The sequence below is a fragment of the Schistocerca gregaria genome, chromosome 9 (genome assembly GCF_023897955.1).
Source record: "Schistocerca gregaria isolate iqSchGreg1 chromosome 9, iqSchGreg1.2, whole genome shotgun sequence".
Taxonomy (NCBI): domain Eukaryota; kingdom Metazoa; phylum Arthropoda; class Insecta; order Orthoptera; family Acrididae; genus Schistocerca; species Schistocerca gregaria.
Window position 1 is genome coordinate 192,011,237 of NC_064928.1, and position 21,876 is coordinate 192,033,112.

A 21,876-nucleotide genomic window follows, 5' to 3' on the forward strand; every position below is an offset into this window, starting at 1 on the left:
ACCCCACTATCTGTCAGATAGTTTATATTGTTGGGTAATTATCAGAAACTTTAGTTGTGGCTTTGTGCACCCATTTTTGTGCTGAAGACAACCTTAACATGGAATAATGATTGTCATTTTTCCTTCTCATATTATAATTATGTGCATCATTGTCCCTTTTAAACAACATTAGATTTGTTACAACAAACTTTATGAGGGAATAAATATACTGTGAAGCAGTACCATATTTACCCAAATGTAAGTCAACCTCAAATACAGGCCACATCGCAGAAAATTTGACTCGGGGCCATGGAAGGTGGGTTGTGGGGGGGGATCTTCATATCTAGCTGCCCTTAACAATAAAAGCAAATATGGCTCATCATATGTAGTATAGAGGGACCCCAACTCTCAGGGATTTGTGCTACTAGTACTTATTTGTAGTAATTCACATGGAAGTAAATTTAGCGCATTGGGCACTTAAAATTACCGTAAATCACAATCACTGACTTGAGAATTCATGATCTCAATCAAAATATTCTGAGCGGATTTAGGGCAGCTGGGGCTTCTTAAGAGTTTTACAGGCTGTACTGCAACTTGTGTTAGAGTCATATGTCAGTCTTTCCATATCGCACGAATTTCATCTGTTGTGCAGGGTGTATGGGCTAAGGATAGGGAAAAACATTTTTTTGTATTTCAGTACCTGCTAGAGTCTATAACTTAATTGTATACAGAAGCTCAAATATTTTATGCATGTTGGTACAGTTCAATATGGACACCATTTGTAGCTTGACAGATATTGAAATGGTTCTCCAGTTCTTTCCACATTTTCATAACACATTTTCATAAGGGTGACAGGAGTTGATGGCATCTAGATCTATTGTCTCACATGCACCATATCTCAAACCCTTGTTCAGTAAACATTAACCTTGATAAACCCCTATCCACTGAAATATAGTGGAGTCAGATTGGGAGACTGATAGGCAGCCAATGGGGAACCCCTGCTCTCTTTTCAATCCAACGCTCAGGAAACAGCTTGTGAAGGAATGTAACATCCCCATGATAGTGGGGTGGGGCACCATCCTGTTAGAAAATGATGTCAGGAGGAGTCTGTGGAACTGCATAGTTTGCCAACATTTTGAAATAGGTGTGCCCTGTCACCGGCGAGGATCACATTTTGAAGAGTGTCTCTATTGATTGAATATTTACCCAAACAACATAAAATGTTGAGTTCTTTCATTATAAGCATTTGTTTGTTGTATACCTGTACCCCAAACACAATGTATCTTTTCTTTCAAGCAAATGTCCTGTTTTAATCCAAAGAATGTTGTATTTAGCTTGATAATTGACTGTTGCACTTGATTTAAAGGATAGAAATTTGGCAAAGAGCAGTCTATGTATTCAAGGCACTGATTGGTATTGTCTCTGGTAGAGGTTATCTGAAATATGGAGGCAGCCTTACCTGTGGCTATCAAGCATGCAGGGTGCTGTCATCTGCAAGTTGTGGCTGACATTGACTCCAGCGATGCCTGTTGTGTGGGTCTGAGATGATCCTCAGTTCGTACGGATGGCTGGTGGAGGTGTTGAAGACTGCTGGTCTCGTGCACAGGGCATTGGCAGAACTCGCAATATGCAGCATCATTCACAGAGCTGATCGGGGTCCTTTGGTTTGGAGCCGAGTGGAGAGTCTCAACCAAAGACTTTGTTGACTTGGTGATGGTCTTGGCTGCAGATTTCTATACCTGCGTTGTTGTGTGGAGATTTGTAGGACTCCCCTTGATAGGTCAGAGGTGCTCCACACAAAGGAAGCAGCTACTCGGGTAGCAGAATACTTGTGGAGTGCACTTGAGGCTTTTTTACGCTATGTGGTAGTTTGAGGTGCTCTAATGAACACTCACCAGTCTATTCACAGCAAGGGAAGTTACATGGCATTCAGAATAAAGACACTTTAAACTGTCACAGTTTTATCAGCAAACTGTCGAAGTATTCATAGTAAAGTTCCCGAATTTACTGCCCTCCAGGAAAGTTCTCATGCCCTAATTATTCTTGGGACTGAGAGCTGGCTGGAACCGGAAGTGGATAGCTCTGAGATATTTAGCAAGTCATGGAACGTATATTGGAAAGACAGATTTGAAGGGATAGGAGGGGGAGTTCACACGACTCTGCTGCAGCAGTTCTAGAGTCATTCAAAGAAATTCTATGATCAATAGTGCGTAGGTATCCATATCATGCAGTACTAGTTGGAGGCAACTTTAACCCATCGAGTATAGATTAGGATGTCTGTGGGTTCATTCCAGGAGGGTGGGGTACAGACAGACAGTCATACAAAATACTTTTGAACACATTTTCTGAAAATTGTCTTGAGCAGTTAGCTTGGCAGTCCACATCCAGTGAAAACTCCTTAGAACTTGTAGCTACAAATAGGCTGGACCTTATGGACAAATCGTAGAAACGGGGATTAGTGATCATGATGTCACTATAGAAACTATGATTACAAAAGTTAATACATTAGTTAAGAAGGCTAGGAGAGTGTTTCTGATAGGTAGAGCAGATAAGCAGTTATGAACATCTCACTTAGTGAATTGTCATCACAATTCCAGTAAGATGGATGTAGAGGAATTATGGGCAAAGTTTAAGCAGATTGTAAACCATGGTGTGGAGAGCTACGTCCCTGTGATAAGTGGATGAAAGATGGAAAAGACCCACCATGGTTTAGTAATGAAATTCGGCAGAAGCTGAGGAAGCAGAAGCTGTTGCACTCTAGGTTCAAAATGGGACACACAAATGACAACAAGTGAAGGTTAGTAAATATTCATGCAGATGTGAAAAGATCTATGTGTGAAGCATGCAACACTTTCCACCAACACACCTTAGCAAAAGATCTGGCAGAGAAACTGAGAAAATTCTGGTTGTATGTGAAATTGCTGAGTGGGTCTAAGGCTTCCACTCACTCACTTGTCGGCCAATGTGGTGTGACAGTTGAAGATAGTAAATCGAAAGCCAAAGTTCAAGAAATGGTTCACACAGGCGAGCCGTACAAACATACCGTCATTTGACCATTGGTCAGACACCCTTATGGATGACACACAAATAAGCATACCTGGCATAGAGAAACAACAGAAAGATTTGAAAGCAAATAAATCACCAGGTCTGGATGGAATCCCAGTTTCATTTTACAAAGAGTACTTCTGGGGATTGGCCTCTTACGTAGCTAGCATTTATCATGAATCTCTTGCCCAGCACCAAGTCCCAAGCGACTGGAAAAATGTGCATGTGACTTCATTATATAAGAAAGGTAAAAGAACATACCCGCAAAATTACTGACAATATCCCTAACTTCGGTTTGCTGCAGAATTCTTGAACATATTCTCAGTTCAAATAAAATAAACTTTCTTGAGACTAAGAAGTTTTTGTTCACAAATCAGCATGGTTTTAGAAAGCATAGTTTGTGCAAAACTCAGCTTGCCCTTTTCTCACATTACATACTGAGAACTGTGGATGAAGGGCAACAGGCAGATTCCATATTTCTCGATTTCCGGAAAGCATTTGACACGGTGCCCTATTGCAGGCTGTTAACAGAGGAACAAGCATTCGGAATGAGTTTACCGATAAAGAACCCAGTATGTTATCCTTGACGGCGAATGTTCATCAGAGACAAGACTATCTTCAGGAGTGCCCCAGGGAAGTTTGATAGGACCATTGTTGTTCTGTATGTACATAAATGATTTAGTGGATAGGGTGGGCAGCAATCTGTGGTTGTTTGTCGATGATGCTGTGGTGTTCGGTGAGGTGTCATAGTTGAGTGACTGTAGGAAGTTACAAGATGACTAATACGAAGTCTCCAGTTGGTGTGAGGAATGGCAGCTAGCCCTAAATTGGAAAAATGTAAGGTAATGCGGATGAGTCGGAAGAACAAACCTGCAATGTTTGGATACAATATTACTAGTGTCATGCTTGACACAGTCAAGTCATTTAAATATTTGGGTGTAACATTGCAAAGCAATATGAGGTGGAGTGAGCATATGAAATCTCTGGTACGGAAGGCAAATGTTGACTTCAGTTAATTGGGAGAATTTTAGGAAAGATTGGTTCACTTTTAAAGGAAAGTGCATATAGGACACTGGTGCGACCTATTCCAGAGTACTGTTCAAGTGTTTGGGATCTGTACCAGGTTGGATAGAAGGAAGACATCAAAGCAATTCAGAGGCAGGCGGCTAGATTTGTTACCGGTAGGTCCAAACAACATGTGAGTGTTTCGGAAATGCTTCGGGAACTCGGATCGGAATCCCAGGTAGTAATTTGGTGTTCTTTTAGAGAAACACTGTTGAGAAAATGTAGAGAACGGGCATTTGAAACTGATTTCCGAATGATCCTAATGCTGCCAACATAAATTATGCATAATGACCACAAAGATAAGTTATGAGAAATTGGGCTGATATAGAAGCGTGTACAGTCAGTCGTTTTTCCCTTGCTCTATTTGCAAGTGGAAAGGAGGGGAAATGACAAGAAGTTGTACAGGGTACCCTGTACCACGTACCATACGGTGGCTCATAGAGTATCTATGTAGATGCAGGTGTAGAATGGCAGCAGTTTATAAATCTGTTGGCTGTACAAGGAATCAATGAAATGTGCTCTACTCTTCACCAACCGCTGACAGAATCTTGAAATTGTTGTCCTTTTTGTTCCTACCATTTGCTTTGTTGGCATATCAAAATATTCTGTAGTTAAGACCACATTACCTATCATACCAAGAAGATAATATCAAAGAATGAAAACTTCAGATGGGAATATCAACAATATAGGAAAATAGAGATTGCTACCTACCGTAAACAAGACATATTAAGTTGCAGACAGGCACAATTAAAAGAACTTACATAGAGCTTTCGGTCACACCTTCATCAGTAAAAGGGAGACACACACACCATTCATGCACACCTTACTGCCAACTCCAGCATCTGTGCATTCCTCTGCAGTCTGGTCTGTTCTGGAGATAAAATTAATGCTTATCTAGGTTCAACAAGCTACTAAATAACTGATGTCTCTTTTTGAAGACATGCATATATTCTGCCAATTCATACAGGTCTGGAAACTTCCACATACAATTGTCTGCAATTTAGCTTTGATAGTCTTAACAAAATTATCAACAGCTCAACATCGGTTGTAATAAGAGGCTTTAGTACAGTCTCCCATAGAACTCACTCTTCAGTGTTTTTTTTACGGGGTGTAGGCCATTGTCGAGTTTCCAATTATTCTGTGGAGTGCAACATGTCTCAGGAACAAGGGCGCAGCCCCACGGAATGACTGCCAAATCGACAGGTGCCCGGAAGCTTGACAAAACTGCAGAGCCACCTGCTTCTTGCAAAAATCCTGCTTCCACCACACTCATCATGCACAAACAATATAATTTCTTTGTACAGTACACGTAACTTTATGTTTGATGAGCATCATTCTTCTGCACTATTAGCAGTGTGCAACACATCACTTCGTGCTAGAGATACGTTATGCATCACAATCCCTTCTTTCAGTGAAATTGTACCATTCAGTGCCTCATCGTTAATTACTTGATTTACCCTGCTTATCTCCAGCATTATTCTGAAGTGTCACAGTCAAAAGCTTCTCATATTGTCTGAATTGCTTGTTGTCGATGTTTTAACTTCTTTACAAGGCTACACTTTAGACAAATACCTTCAGAAAACACTCCCTAATGCATAAACTTACATTAAATGTAAACAGATTCCTCTTTATCAGAATTGCTTTTCTTGTCAGTTAGTCCACATTTTTTATACCTGCTGTCGTCATTTATTTTGCTGCCCCAGTAGCAAAACTCACCTGCTACTTTTGGTGTCTTGTTTCTTGATCTAATTCCCTCAGCATCGCGTGATTTAATTCAGCTGCATTGGATTACCTTTGTTTTATTTCTCTTGCCTTAAGGAGCATTTTTTTTAAAAAAAACTGTTCCAGGAATGTTCACCTCCAGAAGACTTTATTGCACATTCAGTATTGAGAAGACTGAAGGCAAGGGAAATAAGGAGGCTATGAACGAGGACCACTTTGAGATGAGTCATGTTCCACATGGTCTGTGTGTACCACTAGTGTGCTGCTGACAGCGGGGTAAAACAGACAAAGTTCAAGGTTTGTATCAAGTAGCTGCTTATACAATGTTGATTGGCTTGTGTACCTTCAGGCTAAAGTAGTCTAGTGGGGAAGTGACTTTTAATTTTTAAAAATGGGGGCGGGGGGTTGGGGGAGAAAAGGCACTGCCCGGTGCAGTATACCTCTTGTATAGAGGTATCCAGCATCTATTTTTTTTTAATACTATATTCTTACAATAGAAAATGCTGGTAAAAACTAGAAAAAAATCGATCCTGTCACCCTTTGCATGGAGACAAAAACTTTTATGCGGGTATATACCGTATTTACTCGAATCTAAGCCACACCTGAAAACTGAGACTGGAAATAAAGCGGAAAAAAATTTTCCTGAATTGAAGCTGCACCTGAAATCTGAGACTTGAAATTCAAGGGGAGAGAAAAGTTTAAGACCACATCTCCAAATCGAAACAAAGTTGGTCCATTGTAACATGAGAAACAATTTAGGTCGAATGGATGAACATACAGCTACAGTAGTTTGGTTCGAATCGTAAGCTTAACAGTTAAGCTTTACCAAGTAGCCATTTGCTATATGTCAAGTGCTCCGTCCGTATTTATACGGGTAGCCTTTCTTTTACACGTGCTTCGTTTGGTTTGAATCGATTGCTTATTTTGCGTCGACCTGATAAGTGCCGTTCTCTTGGTTATAGGTGTTCGTCACTCTAAGCTGAAAATGCATTATTGTACTGTGTCATGCATTGTTTGTCGCATTCTGATTATGAGCATTTACCTGTCGCCGCTCGCGGCATGGCTTGCTTTTGTGCGTGCTACTGCGGCTTACAATAAGAAAAAGAGAGGAATTGCCTCGTAAGCGAAACAATGGCAAGAGACTGCTATTTGTTGTTACTTTCTTTGATAATGATCAACAAGAACCAAATAATAGATTGCGTATGATAGATGTTGTGAATGAGAGTTTAGCGAAAACTTTTCTGTTTGAAAATCTTCACAGACATTGTATTCTGCACAGAAATTAGTCATCTGAGATTTAAAAATCTAGTCAGTTGCCGTGCTTAATTTCTGGCTATCACTATGCAGCATAAGAATAATACAAATATTAACATGACGTGGTGTGTATGTTATTCTGCGTTTGCTGCTGTCTCACGCTAGTTTCATAGTTTATTAGGTAGGCAGCATTTAAATGAGAGAGCAGCAAACACGAAAGAATACATGGCATAATGTTTACATTCTTCTACCATTTTTTTATTCTTTTTTTTAATTTATTAACTGACACAGAGGTTTTGGTGCCAGTATTTATCTTTATGCCTGCAAAGCATGCCTGTGTAGTGCTACATATATTCAACGGCAGAAGTTAGTTGTGGCAGCACCTATCAACATTTTTCAGAACTTCCACTTACTTTGCACTTGATTCTAAGCCGCAGGCGGTTTTTTTTATTACAAAAACCAGGAAAAAAAGTGCAGCTTAGATTCGAGTAAATACGGTAAGCATTGATGTGGGTAAAGGGTTAGTATGGCATTTGTGTCTTTTTGATGTGTGTGTGGTAACTGCAGAATTGTGAACTGTGTCGACATCATTACCGAATGTATCCAAACACTTCCAGCATGCTGTTATTCTTTTCTTTGCTGCTGAAGGACAAATAGTGACAGATATCGATTGGAGAATGAGGAATGTATATGGGGCAGCTTGTCTGTCGGAGACCACTGTTGTGGAATGGTGCGCGGAAGGGGTACTGAGGCTTCATGGTAGCTCTTGTCCCCATATTGAAAATGTTGTAACGCAGAAGCTACGCTGATGCAAGTGGGAGATACTCCAACACCCACCTTATAGTCCTGATCTCTCCTCATGCAATCATCATGCCTTCATGATGAATTGTGGTACTTGTTGTTTGCAGACTATGTATTCTGTCTTATTATTATTATTATTATTATTATTATTCTTGTTGTTGTTGTCATCGTCATTACAGATGCTGTTAATCCTTCTTTCAGGACTTGAAACATGGAGTGGAGTCAGCAAGTAGCGGCATTGAACCAGAAAGGTATTGTATAGCCTTTTTGTCTGAATTCTTTTCCATATTGTGCATGGCTGGTTTTGCAACTTTGTGTTGTAAGCAATGCAGTAGAGAACAGAAAGTGGCCAGTGCCTATTGTGTTCATGCACTAGTTCAGCCATATACTCCTGTTCCACTAGGAGTATGTATTCTGTAATTAATTAAAATTTATAGGGCTGGGAAATGTGGACATTTTGATATTACTCACTTTGCACCTCTGGTAAAATTGTGAATCTTCATTAAGATTTTGAGAAGATATTGGATTCTGCAAGGTTTAAGCCTGTCACCTTTAACAGGTACGTGGATGCGTCTTTTGTAGAGTGTTCCCATGGTGAGGAAAAACTTCATCTCTTCTTGATCCATCTGAATGACATTCCCAGGAACATCAAGTGTGCCATGTTTTTGGAAAAGGGCAGATGCCCCCTTTCTTGAATGCCTCTCTACACTGTAAGTCATACAGGACTGTCTTCTGCAGGCTGTCTAGTGTAGATCTTTACCTATGAGCAGACAGATGTTATCATCTTCCACAGACCTAATATGTTCCCAATACGCTTGTTCATGGGGCAGCTATGACTGCTGATAGGGACCATCTATAAGAACAACTTGAACTTCTCAGAAAAGTTTTTGAAGGTAATGGTCATGGTACTTGCACCAGGCCTTGTAATTAAAACTGAAGGTTAGCATTCCACCTCAAAAGACTAAAGAAGAAAGATTCAAGTCCACAGCTTTCCTACTAGTCAAAGGGAATCTTTCTTGTAAAATATGTTGTATCCTCTCTTAATATAGTCAAGGCTATATTTCTGGTAGCACTGAAGATAGCCAAACCCATGAACTCAATGAAGAGTGACTTGATCCTTCAGTCAATGTGGTTCCTCATATATCAGATGTACTTCACATACAACATTACATGGAACATCAACACAAAAGTGCCTACTGTCATTATGTTGTCTTCAATCCCAAGACTGTTTTTATGCAGCCCTCAATGCTACTCTTTCATATGCAAGCATCTCCATCTCTGAATAACTACTGCAACTTACATACTTTTGAATTTCCTTGTTGTATTCATGTCATGGTCTCCCTTTATGATTTTTACCTTCCACACTTCAACCAATCCCTACTTCTAATCAGGCTGTGCCACAAATTTCTTATCTTCCCAACTCTGCTCAGTGGCAGCTCATTATGTGATTTTCTCATCTAATCTTCAGCATTCTTCTGTAGCACCACATTTTGAAACCTTCTATTCTCTTCTTGTCTAAACTATTTATCATCCTTGTTTCACTTCCATGGAAGGCTACACTCTGTACAAATACTTCCAGAAAAGAATTCCTGACACTTAAATATATACTCAATGTTAACAAAATTTCTCTTCTTCAGAAACACTTTTCTTGCCATTTCCAGTATACGAGGGCTATCTACAAAGTACATTACGTTTTGGAATTAAAAATAAATAAAGTATTGGAAATTTTTTAATTATATACAGATGAAAGCCACACTTAAATACTAGTTTTCTACATATTTGCCATTTAAATTAAGGCACTTATTGTAGCAATGGACGAGCCTGGAAATTCCTTCATAGTAAAATTCAACCGCTTGTGCCTTCAACCACGTAATGACTGTCTTTTGGGACAGAAAAGGTGTGATTTTTGTGGATTTCCTGGAAAAGGGCACTACAATAAACTCTCAAAGGTATTGCCAAACTCTGCACAACCTCAGAAGAGCAATACAAAACAAGCCCAGCGGAAAGTTGGGCTCAAAGATCTTGCTGATTCCCGACAATGCCTGGGCCCACATGGCAAATGCCACTCGTGAAGTTCTCGAATCTTTTAAGTGGGAGTTGTTTCCTCATCTGCCACACACTCCCGACCTGGCACCGAGCGACTTCCACTTATTCCCAGCAATGAAGAAATGGTTGGCTATGCAGCGTTTTGGTAACGACGCACAGCTTCAAGAAGAGGTAACCACGTGGTTGAAGGCGCAGGTGGCCGAATTTTACGACGAAGGAATTTCCAAGCTCGTCCATCGCTACAGTGAGTGCCTTAATTTAAATGGCAACTATGTAGAAAAGTAGTATTTAAGTGTGGCTTTCATCTGTATATAATAAAAATAATTCCAATACTTAATTTATTTTTAATTCCAAAACGTAATGTACTTTGTGGATAGCCCTCATACATTTTGGCCATCATCAGTTATTTTGCTGCTTAAATAGCAAAGCTCATCTGCTACTTTGTCTCATCTCGTAATCTAATTCCATCAGCATCAACTGCTATAATTTGACTGCATTTCATTATCCTTGTTTTGCTTTTGTTAATGTGCAGGTTACATCCTCCTTTCAAGATCCTGTCTATTCTATTCAGCTGGTCTTCCAAGTTCGTTACATTGCCATCAACAAACCTGAAGGTTTTTATTTCTTGATGTACAATAATTTATCTCAATTTCCAGTATGTGCGCTGCATTGCTTAAGAGTGCTACTTTTTTTTTTTTTTTTTACCCATGACGTTTTCGATCTGTAATTGGAACAGTGAAGCATTTTTCATCAGTAGTGGTAGCGTGTGTTGGACTTCCTACTGTGTATCAGTGTATAAGTTACTCAGCAGGTATACCAAAGACAGCTCTTGAGGGCAACGGACAGGGCGAAGTAGTCAAGAACTAAAGAGAGTACCGGTTATTTGAATTTCGAGAACCAGGGCTGTGGGGCGTTTGTCAAGTAGGGCGTACAGCAATGCAATATGAGGCGTCTGTAGTGAACTCCACGGTCAAACAGCGAGACACGCACTCAGCCAGTAAAAAGGGATGGTTGTGGGTGCTTGAGTCACCTTCTGCACTGTGGACTGACCAGTCATTTCAGAAACACGAACAGCTCCAGAACAGGTGAGTTGTCCATCCTTGTGCATCATCATTATTTGCTGAAAAGTCGTCCCCCAATGCTCATCCATTATCACCTCCTTCTATTCCTCGTATAGAAGGCTATACACACAGTGCTTACAGGCAGTTCACTTATTCAACTCCTCTTTGTCCAACACCAACATCTTGTCAGTTGAACTCATGTCTCGCAAAAAAGTAGTACCTTCCACTCCAACCTTTTTCTTGCCATTTCACAAATGGAGCAGAGAGATTTATTTTGACTTGTAGTTAAAGGGATCATCCTATGTAGGATTACTAGTTATTTTGAGTACATCTGCTACTAGTTTCGAGTGGTACTGTGAATCTTTTCTTCCAGCAGGATAACACTAGTTGTATGACATCATCAGTTTTTTAGTTGCATTGTGATTTTATGTGCTCCTTGTGTAGCACAAGGCATACAGATGTTTAATTGAGACCGACCTTTATGATTAGTTATGTAATTAGGACCGATCTGTACTTCACTTTCCCACTCAAAACAAAGTACACTAACTTAACCTTCCTCTCCTGCAGCTGGGCAGACACTGACCATTTCTATTTGTAAGGGGGGGGGGGGGCGGTGCATTTGGAGTTTACACCCAGGAGAACTGCAGTTCGAGTCCCGAAAAGGGCACCCACCATTTTGAATTGCCCGCCAATTCCCTTTTGGAGTGTGGTGGTGTGACGTCAGCACAACCTTGGAGCAAAGAAATTCCTCCCAGAATTGGAAATTCCCCCATAAGGCAGATGGGGGAGGGGGAGGGATGGAGAAGGGCTAATTTGCATAATTAAATTGATTAATTAACATAATTAAATTGTGATGTTGCCACATCTGCCTCTGTAACCCTGTACCAGACCTCAGGAGTGGGAGGAAATTTGGCAACAATGCAAACTTCTCTCATATCAGCTCTGCCCTGTTACTGTCATAACGCAGAAGATATACGAGTTCAAGTGGGAGACACTCCAGCACCCTGCCTTACAGTTCTGATGTCTCCCCCACGCAATTATCACACCTTCGGTCCCTTTAAAAACTCCTGGAAGACTCGACGACTCCTGTTGGCCGTGGATGTGCAGCAGGCAGTTACCGACTACTTCATGCAGCAGGACACTGCATGTTACCAAACGAGCATCCTCAGTCTGGCAAATTGGTGGGATGATAGCCTCAGTGCCCACTGTGATTATATCTGATTGCCATGCCAATTATTCAAACAGGAACTTTTATGTCTCCACTCATCCTCAGGTTTGTGACAAAAATTGGAAGTATTGAAGAAAGATTTCTGTGTTTCTGAGATATCAGTTTTGATAAACACCAAGTTCATTAGCACTTTCTGTCTTTGATATCTTAAAAGAATTTAATTGTGAAAAAAAGCTGGTGTCATAGACACATGATTGGGTAGCAGCAATGTCAGTGGAACACAGTGGTCTTCAGATGAGATCAAGAGAAAAATGTCCTCAAGCTGTATTTCAGTATTGCTACGCACTTGGACTGAATGTAGTTTTGTCACAAGTGGTGAATTTTATCAAGCAGTGTAAAATATTTAATACTTCACTTTCTAACTTTGGTATTATGTTTACAAAGCGCATGGCAGCACTCGACTTAGAAATAAACAAAGATTTCCATCATTAGCTCTAACAAGATGGTATTATGGTAACAGGCTACAATAACAGTGTGAAAATACAAGAAAGTTATAGAGAACTTGCTAAATTCAATGGTGAAAATGTGTTTAGTTTGGATACAGATACAGTATAGGATGCTAAAGGTCTTCTTTCAACAGCACATCGGTTTATTTTCAACTTTTTTCTTCTTGTGTTCTCTTGTATATTTCCTGGGGCTGGCATATTGTTTCAAGTACTCCAAAAGAAGGCTTTCAATATTGAGTTTCGCTGGAAACAAGTGGACCAATTTCCAACACATTTTACGGAACTCAGGGATGATTTTGAATCTACCGGATTTAAAGTATCTGATGTCTGTGGTATGTTGGCCTTAATAAAAGAATGAGTAGATACTATACCAGTGGAAATGAATCAACTTCTAATAAGAGATTGCTCTTGAACATTATTGTGTAATGAAGAGCATATCGATTCCAGATTTGCCGACTTGGGAAACCTCAAATGCCATGATATTTTCGAGCCAGAGAGCTTTAAAAAAAATTGCAAAACAGTTTCCAGAAGAAGGGAAGAGCTTTGGCAAATTATTTGATTTTCCAGATTTGACGAAGTGAATTGTGTCAGTTGCGCAGAGAAATTGAAATGCAGGACACTGTTGTGAAATTGCATTGGCATTTGACAGTCGTGAAACTGCATTGGCATTTGACGGAAGTGGCTGCATTCCCAGAACTACATAAAACATGTCCTTATAGTAATGACTGCTCCAGTATCTAGTTCATCTGCTGAGGGGTCATCCTCAGTAATGAAGGGAATTCAACCCTATCTTCGAAATACATAAGGTCAGGAGGGATTTTCTTCGCTAGCTCTCCAGAGCAATAAAAAGTTCTTGTTTGCAATTTTGCAACAAAGCCCATCCTTCCACGATGACGTGATTGAGATCTTGGAGAGGAAATAAGGGGTCGACCTGATGCAACAAAATCTATGTACGATTTTTAATTTACTCTTATTTATGAAAATATGCAATTCGTTGTATACTTTTAAGAATTTAAGTCTTTTATGGAGATAAATAAAAAATCGTAGATACGATTTTCATTATTCTCTTTTATTTTAATGGATATTACTTTGAACGACCTTACCTTTGAAAGTCATACCTCGCCACTGCCGGCAACATATTTGGAGTCCATTTTTCCTTTTCAACCATGCCCTGGTGAAAACACATGCCATGTTCGTCGCTGATAGAGTGAAGTTTCTCTGGGAATAAATCAGGCTGGGAGTGCAGCATTTATATTTTCAATGACATATTACATCCCACGACCTTGTAATTCTCAATGTAACGTTCAGAACTGTAGTTTCCCAGAAAGTATATGACAATGTTTTTGAAAGAACAATGCATCTGATTCCTGAATATTTAACAGGCTATTAAATTGTATATCTTTCATAAGTTCTCTAATTTTGAGAGCAAACAAATATTTCATCTTTTTGTTTAGTTTCTCTGACCATTGGGAAGTTGGTTTTTAGTAAGAGAAATGCACTCCCACCATAATCTGATGATTTTACAAAATTCGTAATGAAACTTAGTCTGGTATGTAAAGGAGGCAGTAAGATTTGCCAGCACTTTCAAGTGGTTTTCATATACTTTCTAGGAAACTACAGTTCTAAACATTACAGAGACGTAGTCATTGAGTTCATTAAGAATTGCAAGGTTGTGGGATGTAATATGTCATTGAAAATACATTTGCCTGTCCCGGATTGAGTGTGTCTCTTTTGCCAGCTTTGCTTAATAGAATGATTGCTTCCTGTGATCCCATGTGCACATGCAGCAGCAAAATTTTGTACAGCCAAGTTGTAATACAAGTAGAACAGCTATCACTTTAAAATTTGCACGTATCTGCCTTGAGGACTCGCCATATCGGTTACAGGATAGATAGAGATGCGTGCTGATGTAATTTCCCTCCATACCAACTGTGTTGGCTAAAGGGATGGAAGACAGCTGGTATCCATTGCAAAGCAAGACGCATTTCAAGTTGGTTTTCGAGGAATCGATAAACAACTGCCAATCTTCAGCTTTGTGTTCAATACCCAGTGATTCTGTCAAGAAATCAACGTTATTACAGAAAACTACATCTTCCTCTTTAGAAAATAAATTCTCAGATTCATTTTGCCATAAATGGAAGGAACTTATTTTGTTGCCATCCTCCAGGAGACAAGTGACTTTGCTTACTTTAAGGTAACCTAGGATCACAAGCCAAGCCATTTAATTCCTCCTGTGTTAGAAACTGAGATTCATTTGTAGTATCTCCTTCCACTAAATTTGCACAACTCTACTGTTCTAATTCACTAACATCATTAACTCTTTGAAAATCTTCGATTATGTTTTTGTCATCTAGTGGTGTTGGTATGAGAAGGCCTCGCCGATCAAGCACCAGTCGAATTGCTGATCCTAAAGAGGAATGTTGAACAGTGTGTTTGGACTTTGAACTGATTCCAGATCTAGAATGAGATTTTCACTCTGCAGCGGAGTGTGCGCTGATATGAAACTTACTGGCAGATTAAAACTGTGTGCCGGACCGAGACTCAAACTCAGGACCTTTCCCTTTCACGGGCAAGTGCTCTACCAACTGAGCTACCCAATCATGACTCAAGGCCCGTCCTCACAGAGAGTACTTGCCTGCGAAAGGCAAAGGTCCCAAGTTCGAGTCGCGGTCCAGCACACAGTTTTAATCTGCCAGGAAGTTTGATTCCAGATCTATTCATCAAGAAGTAGTAGCAGTCCATTATATGACCATAAGCTTCACTCCATAGCAACTGTAAAAGGCATATGACAGGACCCTTTTAACCAAGTCAGTTAATAATGTTATGCATTTAGTACAATGGATTTCTGAAGCCCATCACCTATTCTGGTCTGCTGAATTGTCAAAATAATGCTCGTAAGGTCTTTTAAATCCAGGAGTGAAATTTCGCCTCTGTGCTTTTGAAGTGAATGCCCCAAAAAGATAACCAGAATTATTTTTATTGTTTCCACTTTTGCAAGACATGGTTCTCCACCTAAAACACAGTGCTTAAGCTGTTGGCTGAAACTACACAGGTCAGTTCACAGCTGAAGAACACACATTTATTTCATTAAATAAAGCTTCTACCTCTCTGGCAACTAAGCAGGATGATATCAATCGTTAACAGATCTTCTTTTTTGTCTATTGTTGGAGCAAACCTTGGCCTGAGCTGGAAGACTGTTATAGTGAGGAAAAGTTCACAGTTGAACATTGTTGGCATTCCTGGGGCCACAGACAACAATCGCCTAACGCAAATATGCCAGCTGTTAACTCAGTTAATTTTCCTTTTAATTTCCATGTTTAGTGTCTTACTCTATATAAACATGGAAACTTTTTTTTTATTTTACACAAAATTTGTTGGTGATGAAACATTTCTGACTTCGTTCTTGGATTTGACAGATGCAAATACATAAGCATCGGCTGCAATTGCTTATTTAACATTTTCATCATTGACGAGCGTAATTCTATAGTTTGTACCGGTTTTCACGATCTTCATTACAGCTGTAGAACTTGTTTTTATGATACTCAATTCATTTTCTTTCTAAGAAATGAAATGTTTTTCTTATTTATGTGTCACTGATCACAAAAGTTGTAATTCAAAGTATTTTTTTCCTGGCCTAGTATACTTCCATAATAAAAACTATGTTGTTATGTTTCAGAATATTGCCGATGACGTTACGTTCTAGTTGCAATGTTGTTTGAACAGTTTTTCGCATGTTCACTATGACACTGGTCAAAGCCGAATGCTAGTATCTCAGTTCCCTACTCACCCCATTTTTCCATAGAAGCTCTTCCCACAGACATTAGTTTCCTTTCCCCAGGCTCTTAATAAAAGCTTTAAAAATTAATCTAAATCTAGAGACTATTGAAAAGGGTTGTTTTTTCTTTCAGGTACAAGCTCTACAGAGACAGTCCTGTGGCTCAAGTAAATTTCTGACTTTTATTAAAAGATAAAACAATACATTCCACTCAAGGTAATTCCTGACATTCTTAAAAGTTCTTAGCTAAAGCAGAAACAACTAGACCTATTGTATTGTTGTAACTTCAACAGAAATGTAATATTTATGAGTATTGATAGTTAAATAATGAACATTTTGCGTAGATATTTCACAAATTATTTGACTTTCCATCAGAAAAAATTGGACAGAAATCCGAAAATATCATCTAATTTTATATTGACATGTTAAATATAAGACACTTTTTAATTGCATAGGTTGTGATAAATGTATGGAAAACTCACCAGTAATAAGATAAAGTTTAGAAAATTTTTGATGTGCTGACAAATGTCATTATATAAAATACTATATTCAAATTTTTCTAGCCTTTATCTTAGCAAAAGTTTCTAAAGTAGAATCTAAGTCTACTGACTTCAAGGGACCACTTTCAATCATTAATGTTAGCAGTCCATACAATCGTCCTTGAGAAATTATTGACCTAATATCTATCTTTATCAATTTGAATTTCGAAAAATTCAGAATTTTACAGTTCAAATAAATTTATACTAACTGGGGCAATATTTGATACTGAAATCAATGGCAGCTTGTACCCACACATATATATATAGGTCGTGCAAAAAACTTCTTTGTGGACCCAAGTTTACTGGAACGTTTTTGCTTCTATTATCGTGCTCTCAACCATGTCAGTTTTCACTGCTAGTTATTATAGATCTTGCATACAAGTTTTGCACTTGTATACCTCAGGAGCCCCCTCAGCTCAGCACCCAAAGTGGCTCCATGTGTCACTGGGTTTTAAAGCAACCCTGAAACTGCAACTACTCTGCTGAGTCATTGAGTACCAGATTAATATTATCTGATGATAACCTGATAACAAGTAGAGACTGGCAGTGAAAATATGCATCCCATATACGATATTTGCGCTAAAATAAAAAGTTAATAGCAAAACTGAAATCCATGCAATGCACACTGAAAAGATAGATACCAATGTTGGAAAGTATCAAAATGAATGACCTCTGAAACAAAGTCAAGGAGTAATTCACACTATTAAGCTGGTACACAAGTTTCTACCTTTTTAGTTTTGCATGTTGGTATTCCGGTTGCTTTGGGTTTATTTACGGATTGTCATTTTTTACTTTTAGTTCACCGTTGCTAGAACATTGGTAATTACTGCTCAAACAGCTCTATCCATGACCATGGAACAAGAGCTAGACTCAACTTACATTTACCAAAAAAAAGGTAAAACTCAAAACAGCATTATATACCAAGGAATAAAACCATACAATAAATTACCAAAAAGAGATTAAAGAAATTGCAAAAATACACTTCTTTAAAAAGGCAGCTAAAAAGTACCTGTTACGCAATGCATTTTATACATTGAAGGATTACTTAGATAAAACAGAGTAGGGGTTTGGCAAAAAAATGTTATATAAATAATAATAATAATGATTATAAAACATCCAGCATTCCACATAACACCTTCAAACTTTTTCCCCTTCTTTTTTTCCTATTCTATAAAAACTTACCTCCAAGCTATGCATAGTGCAATACTAACATCTCTTCCTCTTTCTGAGCTCAGCATCTCACTCATTATAGAGGGATGCTGACTCAGTTTTTCAGGACAGCAAATGGGAAGATGTAGTACAGAAAATGGTCCGAGATCACCAGACACCAGAGTGTCTGAGATATGAGTGAACAGTGTGGCATTACATTATTTGTAAAATAAATATTGTATACCAGGAGTAAATCTAATGACTGTCTCTAACTAGAAGTTTGTAAATGTATGTGAATGCGAATTAGCTTATTTTATATTGATCTAAACTTGTAAATACTTTGCCATGTCCTATATCCTTGTAAAAAGAGTTCTACAAAGGAATAAAGCTGCTGCTGCTGCTGCTGCTACTACAACTATGCTGTACCCAAGAAGTGGCAGATGTGATAAACTTTGATCATTCCACAATCATGCGACATTTGCATGCAGTGGGGAAAGTTAAAAAGTTGAGTTTATGGGTACATAGTGTACCAAGCCAAAACGACAAAAATCAGTAGGTGGCCATATGTGCATCTCTGCTTGTTCTTCATCAGTTGTCTCGTGAACAACACCGACCATTGCTATCCTCTACCGTTACTGGTGATAAGAAATATTGTCTTTATGCTAACATAAGAAAAAGAAAACAATGGTTGAGACCCAAACAAAACAGAAACTTCCTGTGCAAAGATCTGCGTGCATCTACAAAAGATAATGTTATGCATTTAGTGGAACAGCGATGGTATGGTGTACTATGAATTGCTTCCCCGAGGGGTATCCATCACTGTTGACATTTATTGTCAACAACTGAGACGTCTTGCAGGCGCAATTGAAGAAGACTGTGAAATGATGCTACTTCACTCTTCATTCTGCTAAATTGACGAAAAATGCTGTACAGGAACTGAGTTGGTAAGTCATTCCGCACATACATTTTGCACCTGATCTTGCGCCCTCACATTTTCACCTTTTCTTTCCAGATGAAAATGAGCTCCAAACACGGCTCGACGAGTTCTTCGCCTCAAGACAACATGAGTTGTAAAATAGCGGAATCAAAAAGTTACCACAGTGTTGACAAACTGTTGTAAATAGTCAAAGAGAATGTGTTATTGATGACTAATGCCTCTGTTATGCATATCTGTTGCATTTATAAAACTTATAGGAAAGTGCTATGAACTTCTGCATCAACATATCAGTTACCTACCAAGAAATCTCTGCACATCAGACCACAAAATATGCAAAGACCTTAGTCGGACACAACTACATGTCAGTAATGTGGGAAAACCTTTTGCAGTTGTCAAAAATTCGTTCAAAATTTTATTTATGGCGAAAATGCCTAAGTTTAACATGTCACCCTTCGTTGTTATTGTTAAACATTGGTCTGATCTCGCAAGAGCGCACACACATTCTACATTTTATTCCGTTTTTTAAGTTTAAGGTGTGCCGGAGCGAGGTTCATCTTCAACGGATTCTCGGCCTTCCAAAAATGATTTGTGGCTGTGAAAAACTTGTATTCTTATAAGAAATGTTTCTCTTAGGCCTGTTTCAACTTTTCAAATGTCACACTCTCGGTTTCTCGAAGTTTAACACTAAACTTGATGGCATAACGTTGCCCTAAATTCCACTGTGCAATTTTCGTCACAACAAAAATACAACCTCACTGATGGCACTCTCAAAAGTCACGTGAGGACTGTACGGATCTGAAAATCGAACTGAGCATCTGGGAGGGGCAAACACACCTGTGTGCACAACTAGAACAATGCAGCATTGCCAGATCAGTGTTGTCAGTATCATTACTTTTCTCACACACCTCATAGATATGTATTCAACACATTACAGTTCTGTTTGTGATGCATATTTAGCCTGTTTCGTTGAAATAATAATTCTAACATTTACTGCTTGGTTGCACATGTTTTTCTCTAGTGTTTGAATGGTACAGTCACTGACACAGATTATTACACTTATACTCTTAAGTACAGATGTTAATGTCGTTATTACTGTCTGATCCAGAGAAAACAAGTCCTCCTCATGGCAGCCAAAATGTAAGACTCCCTATTGGCTTTCCGATCCTGTTGACTGAAATAAAGAAAGCGGCCTAAAGGTAATTCACGACTGTAGCAACTAGACAAAGGCAATCAGCTCAGAAAGAGAGATGTTACAGTGTTAGCCCAGGCTTGCATACTAATATCAAGTTGAAACGAATTTCCACTGGAGAAAATTCATTGTTGAATATTATTGACAAATGCATTTTTATTCAACTTAAAAATGAGACAGTCAGCCCTTCATCTCACAAACTTATGATTAATGACGATACAGGCCAAAATAAATACACACACACACACACACACACACACACACACACACACACACACACCTCTTCTCATAATATAGCATAATATAGTCTCCTTACCTTACAGGTCACTAAAAAAACTTCATCAACCAGCAGTAAACTTACCTTTCTGACAGCAATATAAAATTCATTTCTTGATCATCTTGTTAAAACTGTCATCATTACATTATCAGCATCATCTGCTTCACACAAAACAGGAAAAATGCATATAATACTAATATTAATTACTCTCAATTTTCATGAAAGTGTTCTTCGATGATTAACAAGTACTTCAAATTATATAAGAAATGACTGCAAATAGCTATTACTCATCAAAAATAATTTCATTCAGATCTCTGCTTCTGATGTTACCTTTAATAAGTTTTGTATTCTTTCATTTATTATTAACTGTTTTATTATAGAATAGCAGTAGAAACTAAATACCCCTTCTTATCAAAAATTTTTCTAATAACAAACACAGTTTTGCTAATTATCACAAATTAAGTACAAAATTTGTATATAGGCCACTACATGTAATAATTTAACAATCTCAGGGTATCCCTAAATAAGACAGCAAAATATAGAATTTTCAAAAGCTACAAAATCACTAATTTGCCCCAATAGTATATGGTAATATATAATTGTATAATGCTTGCAAAAATCAGTAACTGCACTATGCAATATACATCCTAACATTACCCACAGCTTAATCAAAACTGCAAAGTCCATATTACAAGTAAAATAAAACAATAAAATAATTTATTATTTCACAAACACTTATGCATCACTATGGTTTCAGGGTCCTGCAGTTCGTTGGGTTACATCTTTGTCTTAACCAGTACACCTGTGCTGCATTTTCCATTTCAGTGTCAAATCCAAAAATAGCTTTTCATCTCACTTTCCATAAATACGCATTATGATAGTGTTATATCTTACATTCACTTTTTCTTTTAAGCTTACTTTCTACCCAGAACTGTGTACCTTCCTACAAAAACACACATGATATTGCTTTTACGGACTGGCATTCTTTCTTTTAAAGCAGCTAAAAGACCAATACTTTTAAATTTTTTACGCAAATTAAGCAACTGTCTTTGCAATTTGGTTGTGACATTAGCACTGGTAGAGTGTTGCTTCAAAATATTTTTGCAAAATATTTGATCAGTCATTGAAATTTGCGAGCTAAATTTACAAGATTTTCACCAAAGATATGTGTTGGAAATATTTCATTACTGGCAGCATTACTACAAATATGGATGCTAATGTTTCTAGACAGACCACAAAATTCAGGCTGATACATCGACCACCAATGAGACTGCATTGAACAGCAAAATCGCAATAGCTTTCCAGAAAAAAGATGTATGCTCGAAAATCTCAGACAGTTGTCTCCAAATCGATAGTTCGAAAT

The 21,876-nt window shown here is 38.4% G+C and overlaps 1 long non-coding RNA gene across 11 annotated transcripts in view; it reads left to right on the forward strand.

Moving 5' to 3' along the window:
- Positions 1–19,538, forward strand: part of LOC126291666 (uncharacterized) — a 32,513-nt gene extending 12,975 nt beyond the window's left edge. For 9 of the 11 annotated variants that reach the window (XR_007551836.1, XR_007551837.1, XR_007551839.1 and 6 more), the window contains 4 exons: positions 5,938–6,108; positions 8,068–8,117; positions 16,556–16,638; positions 18,197–18,519. This is a non-coding gene — a long non-coding RNA (uncharacterized LOC126291666). Of the gene's footprint in view, positions 1–5,937; positions 6,109–8,067; positions 8,118–16,555; positions 16,639–18,196; positions 19,055–19,122 lie in introns of those variants that run through there. The other 2 variants (XR_007551840.1, XR_007551843.1) reach the window with 2 other exon arrangements.
- The last annotated feature ends 2,338 nt before the right edge of the window (positions 19,539–21,876 follow it).